At 37.7% G+C, this 21,159-nt stretch overlaps 1 long non-coding RNA gene across 1 annotated transcript in view; it reads right to left on the bottom strand.

Annotated features, from left to right (window-relative positions):
* Window positions 1–21,159, bottom strand: part of LOC113890546 — an 80,629-nt gene that overhangs the window by 36,362 nt on the left and 23,108 nt on the right. The gene's annotated exons all lie outside the window — the stretch shown is intronic.

The raw sequence follows: 21,159 nt of genomic DNA, 5'->3' as shown, positions 1-21,159 counted from the left end.
TTGGGTCAAACAACAATTTTAAAGCTACAACACAAAAATGATGACTGCAATTTTTTCAAAAAACTGATAAAATTGGACATCTTCAAAATAAAAGTCTTGCATTTCAAAAGACACTTTAGAAAAATAACAGAATAACTTTAGACTATATGACAATATGCACAAAATATTTCTGATGAGGGACTTGTATTCTGAATATATAAAGACCTATTATAACTTAATAAGAAAATAGTTCAGAGTATACAGAAACTTAATCAAAGATGATGCACAGGTAGCAAGTAATACCATGAAAATCTGCTCACTACTATCAGTCATTGCTGCTGCTGCTGCTGCTAAGTCACTTCAGTCGTGTCCGACTCTGTACAACCCCATAGACAACAGCCCAACAGGCTCCTCTGTCCCTGGGATTCTCCAGGCAAGAACACTGGAGTGGGTTGCCATTTCCTTCTCCAATGCATGTGAAAAGTGAAAGTGAAGTCGCTCAGTCGTGTCCGACTCTTAGCGACCCCATGGACTGCAGCCCACCAGGCTCCTCTGTCCATGGGATTTTCCAGGCAAGAGTACTGGAGTGGGATGCCATTGCCTTCTCCAAATATCAGTCATTAACCACATGCAAATTTTAATTACAATGAAATATTACTACACTGTTATTAGAATGACTAAAATAGAACAGAGTACCAGGTACTGGCAAGAATGTGGAGCAACTGGAATATTTATATATTGTTGGGCTGCCGTCTGTGGGGTCACACAGAGTCGGACACGACTGAAGCGACTTAGCGGCGGCAGCAGCAGCAGTGGGAATGTAAATTAGTATAGGCATGTGAAAAATCAGTTTTCTCCAACTTCAACAATGATTTGACTCAGAAATCTCACTCCTGTGTGCTTTCTCAAGAGAAATAAAATACATGTTCACAAAAAAAATTACAAAAAGGAAAAGAACTGTATGGGAAAGTTTATTGCAGTGTTGATAGTTGCCAAAAACTAGAAACAACGCAGATGTCCGTCAATTGTTAAATGGATAAACAAACTGTGGAACAGTATGCAATGCAATTCTATTCAGCAATAAAGTGGAAGGATTTATTGATGCATGCAGCACATGGGTAGCTAGCAAATACATGATGCTAAGTGAGAGAAGCCAAACTCAGAAAGCCATAAACTGTATTATTCCATTAATAAGATGTTCTGGCAAAGCCAAAATGGTAAGTACAAAAACAAAAAAGAACAGTGGTAACCAGGGTTTGGATGTGGGGACAGTAGGTTGACAAAGGAGCATTTGAGCAGTTTGGGGGTGATGTAAATGGTGACTCTTTTTATTGTGCTAGTGGTTACACAACCACATGCATTTGTTAAAAATCATAGAATTGCACTTGGAAAAAAGAAAAGTTTATTGCACATGAATTATTTCCACAACAGATTTCCCAGCCCGGGGACATGGCAAAGGGACTGAGAACCCCCAGGGAATTTGACTTTGAAGGCCAGTGGGATTTGATTACAGAACTTACACAAGACTGAGGAAACAGACTCTTGGAAGGCAGAAGCAAAGCCTGTGCACACCAGGACCCAGGAGAAAGAAGCAATAACTCTGCAAGAGACTGACCCAGAAGTGCCTGTGAGTGTCCAGGAGTCTCTGGCGGAGGTGTGGGTCGACAGTGGCCTGTTGCAGGGTCAGGGGCATTGAATACCACAGTGCTTGCACAAGACCTTTTGAAGGAGGTCGCCATTATCTTCATTACCCCCACAATAGTTTGGTCTCAGGTCAAACAATAGGGAGGGAACACAGCAGCCCTGTCCACCAACAGAAAGTTGGATTAAAGATTTAATGAACCTGGCCCCACCCATCAGAACAAGACCCACTTTCCCGCAATGTCAGTCTCTCCCATCAGGAAGCCTCCATAAAACTCTTATCATAATCCATCATAGGGCAGACAGAATGAAAACCACAATCACAGAAAACTATCAAACTGATCACATGGGCCACAGCCTTGTCTAACTCAATGAAACTATGGTTCATGCCATGTGGGGCCACCAAAGACAGACAGGTCATGGTGGAGAGTTCTGAAAAAATGTGGTCCACTGGAGAAGGGAATGGCAAACCACTTCAGTATCCTTGCCTTGAGAACCCCATGAGCAGTATGAAAAGGCAAAAAGATATGACACTGAAAGATAACGTCCCCAGGTCGGTAGGTGCCCAATATACTACTGGAGAAGAGTATAGAAATAACTCCAGAAAGAGTGAAGAAACAAAGACAAAGAGAAAACAATGGCCACTTGCTGAGGTGACTGGTGAGGGAAGTAAAATCTGATGTTTTAAAAAACAATATTGCATAGGAATCAGGAATGTTAGGTCCATGAATCAAGCTAAATTGGAAGTGGTCAAACAGATGGCAAGAGTGAACATAGACGTTTTAGGAATCAGTGGACTAAAACAGACTGGAACGGATTAATTTAATTCAGATAACCAGTGTATCTATTACAGTGGGCAAGAATCCCCTAGAAGAAATGGAGTAGCCTTCATAGTCAACAAAAGAGTCCAAAATGCAGTACTTGGATACAATCTCATAAACAAGAAAATGATCTTGGTTCATTTCCAAGGCAAACTATTTAATATCACAGCAATCCAAGTCTATGCCTCAACCAGTAATGCTGAAGATGCTGAAGGTGAATGGTTCTATGAAGACCTGCAAGACCTTCTAGAACCAACACCCAAAGAAGATGTCCTTTTCATCACTGGGGACTAGAATGCAAAAGTAAGAAGTAAAGGGATACTTGGAGTAACAGGCAAATTTGGCCTTGGAGGACAAAATGAAACAGGGAAAAGGCTAACAGAGTTTTGCCGAGAGAATGCACTGGTCATAGCAAACAGTCTCTTTCAACAAAAGAAAAGACAACTCTACATATGGACATCACCAGATGGTCAATACTGAAATCATATTGATTATATTCTTTGCAGCCAAAGATGGAGAAGCTCTATACAGTCAGCAAAAACAAAACCAGGAGCTGACCGTGGCACAGATCACGAATTCCTCATTGCAAAATTCAGACTTAAATTGAAGAAAGTAGGGAAAACCACTAGACCATTCAGGTATGACCTAAATTGAATCCCCTATGATTATACAGTGGAAGTGAGAAATAGATTCAAGGGACTAGATCTGATAGACAGAGTGCCTGATGAACTATGGACAGAGGTTTGTGACATTGTAAAGGGGGCAGTGATAAAGACCATCTCCAAGAAAGAAATGCAAAAAGGCAAAACAGTTTTCTGAGAAGGCCTTACAAATAGCTAAGAAAAGAAGAGATGCTAAAGGCAAAGGAGAAAAGGAAAGATATACCCATCTGAATGCAGAGTTCCATAGAATAGCAAGGACAGATAAGAAAGCCTTCCTCACTGATCAAGGCAAAGAAATAGAGGAAAACAATAGGATGGGAAACAGTAGAGATCTCTTCATGAAAATTATAGATACCAAGGAAACATTTCATGCAAAGATGGACACAATAAAGGACAGAAATGGTATGGACTTCACAGAAGTAAAAGGTATTGAGAAGAGGTGGCAAGAATACACAGAAGAACGATACAAAAAAGATCTTCATGATGCAGATAACCACGATAATATGATCACTCACCCAGAGCAGGACACCCTAGAATGTGAAGTCAGGTGGGCCTTAGAAAGCATCACTACAAACAAAGCTAGTGGAGGTGATGGAATTCCAGTTGAGCTATTTCCAGCCCTAAAACATGATGTTGTTAAAGTGCTGCACTCAACATGCCAGCAAATTTGGAAAACTCAGCAGTGGCCACAGAACTGGAAAAGGTCAGTTTTCATTCCAATCCCAAAGAAAAGCAATGCCAAAGAATGTTCAAACTACAACATAATTGCACTCATCTCACACTCTAGCAAAGTAATACTCAAAATTCTTCAAGTCAGGCTTCAACAGTATATGACCCATGAACTTCCAGATGTTCAAGCTGGATTTAGAAAAGGCAGAGGAACCAGAGGTCGAATTGCCAAATGCATAGGATTATCAAAAAAACAAGAGAGTTCCAGAAAAACATCTACTTCTGCTTTATTGACTATGCCAAAGCCTTTGACTGTGTGCATCACAACAAACTGTAGACAATTCTTAAAGAGATGGAAATGCCAGACCACCTTACCTGTTTCCTGAGAAATTTGCATGCAGGTCAAGAAGCAACAGTTAGAATTGGGCATGGAAAAACAAACTAGTTCCAAATAGGGAAATGAGTATATCAGGGCTGTATATTGTCACCCTGCTGATTTTGCTTATATGCAGAGTACATCATGCAAAATGCCAGGCTGGATTGAGCACAAGCTGGGATCAAGATTGCCAGAAGAAGTATCAGTAACCTCAGATATGCAGATGACACCATGCCTATGGCAGAAAGCAGAGAACTAAAGAACCTCTTGGTGAAAGTGAAAGAGGAGCGTGAAAAAATTGGCTTAAAACTCAACATTCAGAAAACTAAGATCATGGCATACGGTCCCATCACTTCATGGCAAATAGATGGAGAAACAATGAAAACAGTCGAAGACTTTATTTGGGGGCCTCCAAAATCACTGCAGATGATGATTGCAGCCATGAAATTAAAAGACGCTTGCTCTTTGGAAGAAAAGTTATGACCAACCTAGACAGCATATTAGAAAGCAGAAACATTATATTGCCAACAAGTTCTGTCTAGTCAAGGCTATATTTTTTCCAGTGGTCATGTATGGATATGAGAATTGGACTAAAAAGAAAGCTTAGAGCTGAAGAATTGATGCTTTTGAACTGTGGTGTTGGAGAAGACTCTTGAGAGTCCCTTGGACTGCAAAGAGATCTAACCAGTCAATCCTCCATGAAATCAGTCCTGGATATTCACTGGAAGGACTGATGCTGAAACTGAAACTCCAACACTTTAGCCATCTAATGTGAAGAACTGACTCATTGGAAAAGACCTTGATGCTGGGAAAGATTGAAGGTGGGAGGAGAAGGGGATGACAGAGGATAAGATGGTTGGATGGCATACCAACTTGATGGACATGAGTTTGAGCAAGCTCTGGGATTAGGTGATGGACAGAGAAGCCTGGCATACTGCAATCCATGGGGTTGCAAAGGGTCAGACACAACTGAGCAACTGAACTGAACTGAACTGAAATTATAGCCTAATAAACCTGACACCTGACTTAATTTTTAAATTTCTTTTTGTATGGAGGAGTCATACATATTTATTGGACATTTTTCTTAAATGCCTTACATTTTTGATAGTATTTAAGATGGTATATTTTTAAAATTCAGTATTGTACCATTTATTAAATCATAAAGTCATGGTTAATTTTTATGATACCTATTAAGTTCCAAGAAACATGCTGAACTGTTACGTTATTCTATTCTACTTTTAAATGTTTTTGGATTTTTCTCTATATACAATTATCTCATTAGTGGATTATAAACATTTTGCTTATTCCTAAAAACTAAACAGAAAAGAAATTAAATTTCATAGAGTATATATCATTTACTTAAGTCCACATGGCTTGAAAGTGCCAGAACTATAACTCCAACACTGCTCTTTCAAATGAAAATCCCAGAACATTCTTTAATTCTTCGTGTCTTACTTTTATTATTTATTTGCTTTCATGACTTCATTTTGGGTATTTTTGTGTTGGGTGTGTATTGTTTGTGGCTTCCCAGGTGGCGCGAGTGGTAAAGAACCCATCTGCCAAAGCAAGAGATAAAGAGAGCTGGATCCCTGAGTTCCGAAGATTCCCCGGTGGAGGGTATGGCAACCCACTCCAGTATTCTTGCCTGGAGAGTCCTATGGCCAGAGAAGTCTAGACGGTTATGGTCTATTGAGTCACAAAGAGACAGACATGATTGAAACAACCTAGCAGGCATGCACATGTACTGTTTGGAAAACTCATTTCTGCTTGCCCAGCACCTATTAACCATTTTCTATTAATAAATACTGAATTTCCATAAAGAAAATACCCAGTGCTGCATTCTGTCTGTGGCTTTGGATGGAGTTCAGTTCAGTTCAGTTCAGTCGCTCAGTCGTGTCCAACTCTTTGCGACCCCATGAATCACAGCACGCCAGGCCTCCCTGTCCATCACCAACTCCTGGAGTTCACTCTGACGCACGTTCATTGAGTCAGTGATGCCATCCAGCCATCTCATCCTCTGTCGTCCCCTTCTCCTCATGCCCCCAATCCCTCCCAGCATCAGAGTCTTTTCCAATGAGTCAACTCTTCGCATGAGGTGGCCAAAGTACTGGAGTTTCAGCTTTAGCATCATTCCTTCCAAAGAAATCCCAGGGCTGATCTCCTTCACAATGGACTGGTTGGATCTCCTTGCAGTCCAAGGGACTCTCAAGAGTCTTCTCCAACACCACAGTTCAAAAGCATCAATTCTTTAGCGCTGAGCCTTCTTCACAGTCCAACTCTCACATCCATACATGATCACAGGAAAAACCATAGCCTTGACTAGACGAACCTTTGTTGGCAAAGTAATGTCTCTGCTTTTCAATATGCTATCTAGGTTGGGGTGTGCACATCTCAGAGAAGCACATATGCTTCTATAATAAAGGGTTTAGGGATCAACACATGACTCACTCCAGGCTTATCATCAATATTTAAAATTTAACAGGAAATATTAGAAGGAGAAACACTCTTCCTCACTAGGTTTACTGTGCAACATGATACGTGTGAGCTTGTCAGAGGCTGCTCAGTGGGGAGAATCTCTGTGAAGATGAGGCGATACCACAGGACAGCTGAATTGAGGGACAGAGATAGACTTCTGATCTTTGATTCAATTTTCCTGATAGCTAAATTTGTCCCTGGAGTTTCCAGTTATGTGAAACAATAAATCAACTTTTTTTTTTTTGCTTGAACAGATTTCAGTATGAGAGTATCCTCTGATTTACTGAGGCATCAAATAAAACACTGACCCAGAAACTGAGACGTCTTATATGTAAGTCACAGATAGCATCAAGGGCCTCACAGATTTATAAAGAAGAGAAAGAATGCACATAAATTTATAATTTTATTATGATAATAACTTTTCTACGTTGCCTCAATGTCTGATTACCTCACTTCTGAGAACATTTGTAAAAATAAACTGTATTAGATAAATGTGAACCATTCCTTCATTAGAGCCAAGAAGCAAAAATATACTTCCCATTCTTCCAGATACAGGGAGAAAAAATTTGGAGTAAATCTTTATCTGACTAAAGAGATATAGTCCTAAAAAACTCAGATTCAGATTTTATTTAATGGCAATGGCATATTTTTGGACTTAGATCTGGATTCTCTAAGCATTTTGAATGTTAAAGATCAGAAGAAGATATGATTCTAAACATTTAAAAATAAACAGCTTTAACATCTGTGGGAAAAAGCACAAGATTTGCTAACTAAAGCAACAAATAAAACCAAGGATCTTCTCAGAATTCACAAACCTCTCTCATTTCTGTTAATCATCCCATTGCCAAATAAAAAGGTGAAAAAATAAAAGTCAAAATCTATGCATTGAAAATATTATTACATAAGTTTTTTAAATGCCATAAGTTATAAATCAGCCAAAATCTATGGGCTACTTAATCCCAAATGACATTTAACACTTTCAACCCAGCAAAAGGTTAATCGAGTAATTTTTAGGCCATACCAATATAAAATGGGAGAAGAAATTTAATGACTTTGAGGGAGTTAAATTGTGAAAATTTATGCCTGTAAATACAGATAAAATGCCAATCCCTGTACACAAATAAAGTATATAAATTGACTAAGATCAAGTTTGTCTTTGACATATTGTTTTACAGAATTGCATTAGAACTATAGAATAATTCAAAGACAATTGGCATCTTCATAATATCAAGTGTTATGATCCATGAACATGAATTCATAAATCATGAATCCATTATGTTCTCTGATTTCTTACATCAATGTTTTGTAATTTTGAGGCTACACAACCTTTAAATGTTTTATTATATTTATGCATAAGAATTTTATTTTGAGGGAACTGTAAATTGTAGTTTTAAAAAATGTGGATTTTCATGTGTGTTTTAGTATATAAAAATATAATTGATTTTCATGAGACACTCATGAGTCCTTCAACCATATCAAAGTCACTGAATAGTTCTAATAATCTTTTTGTAGACTCCTTGAGATTTTCAATATAGAAAATCATTATATGGAAAAAGAAACAATTTGTTCCTTTTATTTTTTTTTTATCACTTCATTCCACTGATTAAAAGTTCTAGTTTAATATAAGTAGTCAGGGTCAGGGTCTTTTCAAATGAGTCAACTCTTCTCATCAGATGGCCAAAATATTGGAGTTTCAGCTTCAACATCAGTCCTTTCAATGAACACCCAGGACTGATCTCCTTTAGGATGGACTGGTTGGATCTCCTTGCAGTCCAAGGGACTCTCAAGAGTCTTCTCCAACACCACAGTTCAAAAACATCAATTCTTCAGCACTCAGCTTTCCTTATAGTCCAACTCTCACATCCATATGTGACCACTGGAAAAAGCATAGCCTTGACTAGACGGGCCTTTGTTGACAAAATAATGTCTCTGCTTTTTAATATGCTGTCTAAGTTGGTCATAACCTTCCTTCCAAGGAGTAAGCATCTTTTAATTTCATGGCTTCAGTCAACATTTGCAGTAATTTTGAAGCCCAGAAAAATAAAGTCAGCCACTGTTTCCCCATCTATTTGCCATGAAGTAATGGGACTGGATGCCATGATCTTGGCATGATCTTAGTTTTCTGAATGCTGAGCTTTAAGCCAAATTTTCACTCTGCTCTTTCACTTTCATCCAGAGGCTCTTTAGTTCTTCACTTTCTGTCATATGCATGTCTGAGATTATTGATATTTCTCCTGGCAATCTTGATTCCAACTTGTGCTTCCTCTAGCCCAGCATTTCTCATGATATACTCCATATAAGATAAAGACAGGGTGACAATATAGAGCCTTGACGTACTCCTTTTCCTATTTGGAACCAGTCTGTTGTTCCATGTCCAGTTCTAACTGTTGCTTCTTGACCTGCATATAGGTTTCTCAAGAGGCAGGTCAGGTGGCCTGGTATTCCCATCTCTTTCAAAATTTTCCACAGTTTATTGTGATCCACACAGTCAAAGGCTTTGGCATAGACAATGAAGCAGAAATAGATGTTTTTCTGGAACTCTCTTGCTTTTTCCATGATCCAGCAGATGTTGCCAATTTGATATCTGGTTCCTCTGCCTTTTCTAAAACCAGCTTGAACATCAAGAAGTTCACGGTTCATGTATTTCTGAAGCTTGGCTTGGAGAATTTTGAGCATCACTTTACTAGAGTGTGAGATGAGTGCAATTGTGTGGTAGTTTGAGCATTCTTTGGCATTGCCTTTCTTTGGGACTGGAATGAAAACTGACCTTTTCCAGTCCTGTGGCCATTGCTGAGTTTTCCAAATTTGCTGGCATATTGAGTGCAGCACTTTCACAGCGTCATCTTTCAGGATTTGAAATAGCTCAACTGGAATTCCAGCACCTCCACTAGCTTTGTTCGTAGTGATGCTTCCTAAGGCCCATTTGACTTCACATTCCAGGATGTCTGGCTGTAGGTGAGTGATCACACCATCGTGATTATCTGGGTCATGAAGATCTTTTTTGTACAGTTCTTCTGTGTATTCTTGCCATCTCTTCTTAATATCTTCTGCTTCTGTTAGTTCCCTGCCATTTCTGTCCTTTATTGAGCCCATCTTTGCATGAAATTTTCCCTTGGCATCTCTAATTTTCTTGAAGAGATCTCTAGTCTTTCCCATTCTGTTGTTTTCCTCTATTTCTTTGCATTGATCACTGAAGAAGGCTTTCTTACCTCTCCTTGCTATTCTTTGAAACTCTGCATTGAAATGGGAATATCTTTTCTTTTCTCCTTTGCTTTTCACCTCCCTTCTTTTCACAGCTATTTGTAAGGCTTCTTCAGACAACCATTTTGCTTTTTTGCATTTCTTTTTCTTGTGGATGGTCTTGATTCTTGTCTCCTGTACAATGTCACGAACCTCCATCCATAGTTCATCAGGCACTCTGTGTATCAGATCTAGTCCTTAAATCTATTTCTCACTTCCACTGTATAATAATAAGGGGTTTGATTTAGGTAGTACCTGAATAGGCTAGTGGTTTTCTCCACTTTCTTCAATTTCAGTCTGAATTTGGCAATAAGGAGTTCATGATCTGAGCCACAGTCAGCTCCCCATTTTGTTTTTGCTGACTGTATAGAGCTTCTCCATCTTTGGCTGCAAAGAATATAATCAATCTGATTTCTGTGTCAACCATCTGGTGATGTCCATCTGTAGAGTCTTCTCTTGTGTTGTTGGAAGAGGGTGTTTGCTATGACCATTGTGTTCTCTTGGCAAAACTTTATTAGCCTTTGCCCTGCTTCATTCTGACTTCCCTGGTGGCTCAGACGGTAAAGCGTCTACCTACAATGCGGGAGATCCGGATTTGATCCCTAGGTTGGGAAGATCTCCTGGAGAAGGAAATGGCAACCCACTCCAGTACTCTTGCCTGGAAAATTCCATGAACAGAGGAGCCTGATAGGCTACAGTCCATGGGGTCGCAAAGAGTCGGACACGACTGAGCGACTTCAATGTGAATGTCTGCTTCATTCTGTACTCCAAGGCCAAATTTGCCTGTTACTCCAGTATTTCTTGACTTCCTACTTTTGCAATCCAGTCCCCTATAATGAAAAGGACATCTTTTTTGGTTGTTAGTTCTACAAGGTCTTGTAGGTCTTCACAGAACTGTTCAACTTCAGCTTCTTCAGAGTTACTGGTTGGGGCATAGACTTGGATTACGGTGACATTGAATGATTTGCCTTGGAAACGAACAGAGAGAATTCTGTCATTTTTGAGATTGCATCCAAGTACTGCATTTCAGACTCTTTTGTTGACTATGATGACTACTCCATTTCTTCTAAGGGATTCCTGCCCACAGTAGTAGATATAATGGTCAACTGAGTTAAATTCACCCATTCCAGTCCATCTTAGTTTGCTGATTCCTAGAATGTCGATGTTCACTCTTGTCATCTCCTGCTTGACCACTTCCAACTTGCCTTGATTCATGGACCTAACATTCCAGGTTCCTATGCAATATTGCTCTTTACAGCATCGAACTTTGCTTCTGTCACCAGTCACATCCACAACTGGGTATTGTTTTTGCTTTGGCTCCATTCCTTCATTCTTTCTGGAGTTATTTCTCCACTGATCTCCAATAGCATATTGGGCACCTACCGACCGAGTTGCTCTTTCAGTGTCCTATCTTTTTACCTTTTCATACTGTTCATGGGGTTCTCAAGGCAAGAATATTGAAGTGGTTTGCCTATCCCTTCTCCAGTGGACAATATTCTGTCAGACCTCTCCACCATGACCACTCCGTCTTGGGGGGCCCCACATGGCATGGCTTAGTTTCACTGAGTTAGACAAGGCTGTGGTCAGTGTGATCAGATTGGTCTGTTTTCTGTGATTGTGGTTTCAGTCTTTCTGTCCCTGATGCCCTCTTTCAGTGCCTACCATCTTACGTGGGTTTCTCTTACCTTGGATGTAAGGTATCTCTTCACGGCTGCTCCAGCCAAGTGCAGCTGCTGATCCTTACCTCGGACGTGGGGTAGCTCCTCTCAGCCTTTTTTTATTGTTTCTTGTAGTTTATTTCTAATTTCATTGTGTGATCAGAAAAAGAAATACTCGATATGATTTCAGTTTTTTTTAATTTATTGAGACTTCTTGTGGCCCAGTGTGTGATCTATCTTGAAAACAAGTCTTCGACTCTTGCTGCATGATGATAGCTGGAAATTTTAGCATGTGCTTTTATCAGGTTGAGGTAGCTGAAACTCCTGTCTATTACTAACATGTTTAGCTTTTGTCATGAATTAATGGTGGATTTTCTAAAATGCTTTTTCTTTGTCAAATGATACATGACTTGATTTTTCTTTTTAAGCTTGTTGATATGGTGAATTAAATTGATTGATTTTCAAATGTTGAAGCAGGCTTTCACAGTTAGAGTAGATTTCACTTAGTAATTATGTATTTTTCTTTTTATACATTTCTGGATTCAATTTACTAATATTTTGTTGACAGTTTTAATGTGTAAGTTCATGGGAGATACTGATCTGTAGTTTTTTTTTCCTCTTTCTTTTCTTTTTATTTTGTACTGTCTTCACCTGGTTTTGATATCATGTTGATACTAGTCAGTATTAGTGAAAGTATCTCAGGCATGTCTGACTCTTTGAGACCCCATGAACTAAACAGTCCATGGAATTCTCCAGGCCAGAATACTGGAGTGGGTAGCCTTTTCCCTGCTCCAGGAGATCTTCCCAACCCAGGGATCAAACACAGGTCCCCTGCATTGCAGGTGGATTCTTTACCATCTGAGCAAAAAGTGAAGCCCATAAAATGTGTTGGGAAATGTTCTATGCTCTTTTATATTCTGAAAGAGATTGTATTGTTGGATTGTATCGTTGGTATTGCTTCAAAAGATTGTCTGAAGAGATTGAGACTGCTGGATCATTGAAAAAACAGCATTCCAGAAAAACATCTACTTCTGCTTTATTGACTATACCAAAGCCTTTAACTGTGTGGATCACAACAAACTGTGGAAAATGCTTTAAGAGACGGGAATACCAGACCACCTGACCTGCCTCCTGAGAAATCTGCATGTAGGTCAAGAAGCAACAGTTAGGACTGGACATGGAACAACAGACTGGTTTCAAATTGGAAAAGGAGGATGTCAAGACTGTATATTGTAACCCTGATTATTTAACTTATATGCAGAGTACATCATGTAAAATGCAGGGCTAGATGAAGCACAAGCTGGAATCAAGATTGCCAGGAGAATTATCAATAACCTCAGATATGCAGATGACACCATCCTTATGGCAGAAAGTGAAGAAGAACTGAAAAGCCTCTTGATGAAAGTGAAAGAGAAGAAAAAGTTGGCTTAAAACTCAACATTCAAAGAACTAAGATCATGGCATTCAGTCCCATAACTTCATGGCAAATAGATGGGGAAACAATGGAAACAGTGACACTTTATTTTGGGGGTCTCCAAAATCACTGCCGATGGTGACTACAGCCATGAAATTAAAAGATCTTGCTCCTTGGAAGAAAAGTTATGACCAACCTAGACAGCATATTAGAAAGCAGAGACATTACTTTGCCAACAAAGGTCCGTCTAGTCAAAGCTATGTTTCTTCTAGTAGTCATGTATAGAAGTGAAAGCTAGACTATAAAGAAAGCTGAGTGCTGAAGAATTGATGCTTTTGAACTACTCTGTTGGAGAAGACTGTTGAGAGTCTCTTGGACTGCAAGGAGATCAAGTCAATCCTAAAGGAAATCAGTCCTGAATATTCATTGGAAGGACTGATGCTGAAGCTGAAACTCCAGTATATTGGCCACTTCATGCAAAGAATTGACTAACTGGAAAAGACCCTGATGCTGGGAAAGATTGAAAGCAGGAAGAGAAGGGGATAAGATGGTTGGATGGCATATCAACTTGATTGACATGAGTTTGAGCAAGCTCCAGGAGTTGGTGATGGACAGGGAAGCCTGGCATGCTGCAGCCCATGGGGTCGCAGAGTCAGACACGACTGAGCAACTGAACTGAACTGAGAGATTGTATAAAATTGTTGTATTTAAGTGTTTGGTAGATTTTTTTCAGTGAAACATCCAGGTCTTGTTTCTCTTTAGAGAGCTTTTAAATTACAAATTCAATTTCTTTAAAGTTAATAGGATTATTTTAGTTGAATATTTCATCTTTATTGAGCCTTAGTATTTTGTGGGTTTTGAGAAATTTGTCTATTTCTTCTAAACTGAATTTATGACTATAAAATTGTAGTGTTCTATCATGCTTTCAATGACTATAAGATCTGTAGTAATACTTCTTGTTCCATTATTGATATTAGCTATTTTTTTCTTTGCTATTATTTTATTTGTCAGACTTAAAAGTAGAGCTTTATCAATTTTATTTTTTTCCCAATGAATCAGCTTTGTTTCCATTGATTTTCTTGTTTTCATTTGCATTGATTTTTGCTTGTGTCTTTATTATTTTTTTCTTATTCTTGTTTTGGGTATTTTTTATTATACTTGGTTTCTTTTTTTTTTTTAAGTGAAAACAACATTATTGATTGAAGGCTTTAGTTGAATGTCAAGTATTTTAATATGCTGTATTTTCATTTTTATTTAGTTCTAGATATATTTTATTTACTTTGAGATTTCTTCCTTGACCCATAGATTATTTAGGCTATTACCATGTATAGAAAGACCTTCCCCAGTGGCTCAGCAGCAAAGAATCTGCCTGCAAGGCAGCAGACATGGGTTTGATCCCTGGGTCAGGAAGATCCCCTGGAAAAGGAAATGACAACCCACTCCAATACTCTTGCCTGGAAAAATCCTGTGGGCAGAGGAGTCTGGTGGGCTATTGTCAATGGAGTCACAGAAGAGTCAAAAATGACTTAGCAACTAAACAGCAACAACATTATAGAGACTTTCCACTTGGCTTTCTGTTATCAATTTCTACTTGATTATTATTTTAATAGAACATAATATAAACTTTACAAGTAGTTTTCATTTGTTGAGGTTTGCTTTGTGGCCCAGGATATGGTTTATATCAGTGAATATTCCACTGAGCTTGAAAAATAAAGTGTATCATGCTATTGTATCAACATACATTAACTACTAAGTTTAAATCAGATGAAGTAAATATATATATATGTTGCTTAGTCTTTATCTTTTGAGTATCTGATAAAATTGTCCAAGAAAATCTATTGATAACAATAATTATAAAATGGTGATAATCAGAGATTTCCAATTGATTGAGAAGATAAAGTTTTTATAGAAAGAGTGTATTTTTGTCAAACATTAAATAATGAGTAAAACTTCAACATATGAGATTTGAAGGAAAAATATTTTGGATTTGTTTATGTAGGACATGGAGACAGAGGAGAAGGGAAGGAGTTTGATCATCTACTCTTCCAGTATATAGGATTCTACTAATCAAATGTTAAACAGAACCAGATCAAAACATTGGACATTGATACAAAAAGATTCCAGATCTCATGACTCTGATGTTTTATGTTTTCCTTCTTGGGAAAGCTCTCTTCTAAGGCTATTAAAAGTCAATAATTTACAGAATGTTAATACAAAATTAGACTTGGGGAAATAAAAAGTCTAGGTCTGTGAATGTTTCACAACAGTAGTTGATTTCCACTTGAAGCAAAAGAGAAACGCCTGTTACACATGATATAAATTATAAAGTGCCATGGCAGGTAAGAATCAAAAATTCAAGCCTTTGGGTTAAAGAACCAAAACAATTTTTCTGGTAAATAAGAGGAAACATAATTTCCCTAGAATTTAAACATGTATTAAGAAATTATAGAACATATTAACCATATAATTTTTCATATTGCAGCAAGCAAGTTAAAGTATGAGAATCACTAGAATTAGTCATAGCATGTAGGGAAATTGAAAGATACAGGATACTTTATGCCAAAAGATAAAGTAAAATTTCTTATTTGCTCACATTTTACATATCCACTATTTACATTTTGCAGATGAAAATGAAGAGTTAAAGACATGCATTGCACAATGTTATGGTACAAATAATACTTTGTTCCTTTTAAAGGACTAAAAAACATTTCACTGTATTTATATTCCACTGTATGTATATTACACTGAATATCTTCTTTGTAAGGTGTTTGTTAAGGCCTTTGGCCTATTTTTTAATCATATTGTTTGTTTTCTTATTGATGTCTTTTAAGAGTTTTTCTGTATATTTTGGACAATAATACTTTTTCAGATATATGTTTTGCAGATGTTGTCTCCCAGTCTATGTCTTGTCTTTTCATTCTTTTTGCACGATATTTCACAGAGTAGAAATGTCTAGTTTTAATGAAGTCAAGCTTATCAATTCATCAAAATTAACTGTTAAATTGGTGGACTCAAAGTATAGTAGATAGCCCTCTATAATGCTAGTAGGCCTTATCTAATTAGTTGAAGGCCTGGGTTAAACAAAACTGGTAAAACAAGAACAGATGGCCTTAAGAACTGAACTGCAGCATTGACTCTTCCCTGAGTCTCTACCCCGACTATCCATTCTACAGATTTTGGCATTTGTCAGCCACCATAATGATAAACCAATTCCATAAAAGAAATCTCTTTCTATGTACATATATACATGCTATTGTTTCTATTTTTCTGGAGAGTCCTAGTTTACTCTTCTTGCTTTACGACCAGGAATAAATCTCCAGGAAGAAAGTTTGTGTAATATAATGCTCACTTTTTTTTTTGTTTTCTTTTTCTCAAGACCATATTACTGTGCTGCCTGCTGTCCAATGTTTAAAAATTGCATGTTAAATATTTTACCCAGTTTTTAATGTTTTAAGGTATGAAGGTCAAATTCAGTCCCTATTCCTTTATTAAGGCAGAACTTAAATTCTAATACATGTATTAAGTAAAAAACAACTCAATTTCCATGTTCTTTAAAAACTCTTATTCCTTTTTTCTCTAAATATTTAAATCTTAATCTTTTTTATTATTTTGTCTATTAGAAAAATGTGAACGCTTTTTATTTAACTTGAGGGAAAACAAATATTTGTTTAGAGTCAAATCAATATGAGTTCAAATGATGTTTCCACCACCCCACTAAATGCATGAGCATTTTATGTACTTTCTCAGAGCTTTTATTTCCTCATATGACAACTGTGGATAATAACTGCTTCACAGATTTACTCAACATTAAGCACCGGGGACACTATGTGAACTCAATAATTGCTACTCGGGCTTCCCCGGTGGCTCAGTAGTAAAACCATCTGCTTTCCAGTGCAGGAAACAAGGGTTAGCTCCCTGGTCCAAGAAGATTTCACATGCTGCAGAGCAACTAAGCCTGTATGCCATAACTACTGAGCCTGTGTTCTAGAGCCCAGGAATCACAACTGCTGAGTCTATATGCCACAGCTATGAAGCTTGAGTGTCCTAGAGCCTGTGCGCCACAACAAGTGATGCCACTTCAATGAAAGTCCACGTACTGCAACCAGAGAGCAGCCACCACTCGCTGAAACTAGAGAAAAGCCCATGTGGCAATGAAGACACATCACAGCCAAAAATATATAAATAAAGCTGCAAAAAAAAAAAAAAAAACTAGTAAACTAGCACACATTTATGAAAAATTTCCCACTTGTCTCCTCTATCCAAATAGATACAGAAAGCAAAGCAGTATTTATTCCAAGTCTATGTTTTCAAGCCACATTCAGTCTAGGGGTAGATACCTGGTGGTTATAAGAGATTTAAAACTGAGAATGTTCATGTAGAAACCATGTTTTCCACAAAAATATACCAGAGACAAGAAGACAAAGAGACAGAGAGAATTCCCAAGATGGGAAAATATTTCTAATAAATGTTCAATTATTTGGATTCAATTGTTTCTAATACCCAGAGACTAGTTGCATTCTATTTCATGATTTCCATAAGACATCTCACTACCCTTACAATTGAAGTAAGAAATGGCAACCTACTCCTATATTCTTGGAAATTCTAAGGACAGAGGAGCCTGGTGGGCTACAGTCTACGGAGTCACAAAGAGCTGGACATGACTTAGCATACATGCACACATCCTTACAATAAATGTTTACTTTGGCTTAAGTTAGATTAAATTTGGCTTTTGGACTTTGAATATTATTTATCATTTCTTCAACCTTGATTTTCTTTGTTCCCTTGGCAATTTTAATCACATATTTCACCTTTTGCAATAACCCAGGTTATGATTCACTCTTTCACTCTTTAATATTGTGTAAGATATAAAGGAGATAGATTTTATACCAAATATAATGTTTTAAATGAGTTGCAATGTAGAAGTCAGCATAATTATAGTGATCAGCAAAACTATTCCTCAGATAAATGTATTTTATAAGCTTTTCAATGTCTCCACTTATACTGTTTCTTATAATCCTTAATTATAAATTACTTTAATTATAGTCCAACTTTTTATATAAAGTAATGAAATATGAATCTTATTCACAAAACAAATAAATTCAGTGTAAAATATGTAAATGCAAAACAAGTTTCCAATGTAACAAAAAATGTAGCAGTGATATGCCTCAATTATACCTAAATTAAAAGACACTTACTCCTTGGAAGAAAAGTTATAACCAACCTAGATAGCATATTGAAAAGCAGAGACATTACTTTGCCAACGAAGGTCTGTCTAGTCAAGGCTGTGGTTTTTCCAGTGGTCATGTATGGATGTGAGAGTTGGACTGTGAAGAAAGCTGAGCGCCGAAGAATTGATGCTTTTGAACTGTGGTGTTGGAGAAGACTCTTGAGAGTCCCTTGGACTGCAAGGAGATCCAACCAGTCCATTCTGAAGGAGATCAGCCCTGGGATTTCTTTGGAAGGAATGATGCTAAAGCTGAAACTCCAGTACTTTGGCCACCTCATGCGTAAGAGTTGACTCATTGGAAAAGACTCTGATGCTGGGAGGGATTGGGGGCAAGAGGAGAAGGGGACGACAGAGGATGAGACGGCTGGATGGCATCACTGACTCGATGGATGTGAGTCTGAGTGAACTCCGGGAGTTGGTGATGGACAGGGAGGCCTGGCGTGCTGTGATTCATGGGGTCGCAAAGAGTCAGACACAACTGAGCGACTGAACTGACTGAAATACTGCATAGAGTACTACTCAAAATTAATTCATATCATGAATATCTTGCCGTAATAATAGAAACTCCCAGGAAACATTTTTGATATACCATTAAGTATCTTCAGGAAAGACCCAAACTGGGTTACACAGACTCAAAAATCTAGAAAGAACATAAAGAAAATATCTAATCCAGAATCCTGCTTTCAAGTGTTATCATCAGCCTTAATTTTGCACATGGGTAACTTTGACCTAAAAGCATAAGACGCTTCAATCAAAGTCACAAGACTTAAAAATGAAGCCACGGCAAGAATGTATAGCTCATCTATTTATTCATGCAAATACCCACATAACAAGTAACTATACACTGAGTCCTTATTGTGTTTCAGTCGCTGCGGTAATTGCTATGCATAAGTAGTACTTTAACCTGACACATTATTGGAACTCACAATTTTTATTAAAAATAAATCACAAGTCTTCTACATACATTATTTTAAAAGAACTCTAATTATGTATGATGGACTCACAGATTCTTATTTCAATTAATAGATTATGACTCAGTATTATTACTACTTAATTTAATGTTCAAAGTTTCACAGATTTGTTAAGTGAAAGCCTTTAAACCTGAATTTTATGTGCATTTGTCTTACAGTCGAGGTAAGATGATTACCTCCTGGTATAGCAAATTGTTCAGGAGTCTTCTGAATACTTCCAGACCCAGCTCTGGAATTAGACATTTTTCCAAAGACCCCTGGTTCTTCTTAGTGGATAATAATTTTGGGAACCAAGATATGGGTGTTTCTACTAGTGTAATCATTGCTAGGCGTCTCTGGTCAGATACCCTGACTCAGATCCAACATCAAATCTATGGTATTTTTGCCAAAATTCACAACATGATTCTAATCATGAAAAAACATCTGAAAAGCCCAAACTGAGACATTTTACAAAATAAATGGCTTACATTCTTCAAAATATGGTAAGCCAATGAATGAAAAAGAAAGATTGAGGAAATATACTACTCAAAGGGAAACTAAAAGAAATGATAACAATGTACCTTATGATCATGAATTAGATCCTGCTACAGATAAAATAAATAAATATAAAACTATATAAGTATAGCTTCCCTGGTGTCTCAGATGGCAAAGAATCTCCCTGCAAAGCAGGGGACTTGGGTTCAATCATTGGGTTGGGAAGATTCCCCTGGAGAAGGAACTGGGAACCCACTCCAGTATTCTTGCCTGGAGAAATCCATGGACAGAGGGGCATGGCAGGCTACAGTTCATGGAGTTGCAAAGAGTCAGACACGACTGAGCGACTTTCAAGTACAGTAGTGATCAGTGCTAACACAGAAGTGTATGAGATCAATGTTCTATTTTTATTTATAAGGAAGTGAAAATAAATAAAATGCATGATAAAAGAAATATAATTTCCTATATGAAAGTCCCTAGCAGTGGTATGATATACTAAATAGCAGTATATACAGACACACAGAAATGGACACAAGTTCAATTCTCAGCCTTACCAAATTATCAAATTCCAGCCTCCTCATGTTTGAGTATGTGACTTACGTTCACTCTCACTAACTGTGAGTTGTGAAAATGTTTTAAAAGCTTTAGTGCATTTTGCAATTAATAATCATTGCTAAACCTAGGTTAACTTTGGCATTTTTCTTTCTTTGACTCAATTCTGGTATCCTAAGCCCACACCTCACAATATTACCCAGTTCCCCACAACCCCAAAATAATTTAGAAATACCTTTGTCATTAAGTTTCTGCACTACAGAATTTGCATTATTTTCTGTATGTTATGGCATAGACTCCAAGTAAATTGATGACAAGGAGTACATCTTCATTATCTTCTTCTCTTACTAATGAAAAGCACAGTATCTAGAACAAAAACTGGACTCAGTAGTATTTGCTGAGTGAATGAATGGCTCTGGATAGGTGGAAACTCCTTTGTATTAAGCCTCCAAATATCTCACTATTTTATCTTAGGAAATCAGCATAGCACTCTGATTCCTATTTTCTCACCTATAAAATCAAAACAATATATGCTTTAAATGATTCTTGTGAGTTAATGAAAATAATGGGCCTGAATGAACTTACAAGTGTAATATGTCATGTGTATCAGTTTCCTGGGGCTGTCATAACAAATTACCACAAGCTTAGTGGTAAAAAAAAAAAAAAAAAACGGCAAAAAAACCAGAAACTTATTTTCTCACAGTCCTAGAGTTCAGAGGGCTTCCCTGGTGACTTAGAATCCATGCTAAAGAATCCACCTGTAATGCGGGAGACCTGGGTTTGATCCCTGGGTTGGGAAGATGCCCTGGAGAAGGGCATGGCAAACCACTCCAGTATTCGGGCCTGTAGAATCACCATGGAAGAGTAGCCTGGCAGGCTACAGACAGTGGGGTTGCAAAGAATTGAAAACGAGTGAGCAACTAAGCACACAGAGTCTAGAAGTCCAAAATCACAGTGCTGGCAGTGTTGGTTCCTTCTGAAGTCTCTTTGGAGGAATCTA

Source organism: Bos indicus x Bos taurus, chromosome 1 (genome assembly GCF_003369695.1).
Source record: "Bos indicus x Bos taurus breed Angus x Brahman F1 hybrid chromosome 1, Bos_hybrid_MaternalHap_v2.0, whole genome shotgun sequence".
NCBI classification, from domain to species: Eukaryota; Metazoa; Chordata; class Mammalia; order Artiodactyla; family Bovidae; genus Bos; species Bos indicus x Bos taurus.
The sequence above is the reverse complement of the archived record's forward strand: the minus strand, read 5'-3'. Positions and strand labels throughout refer to the sequence as shown.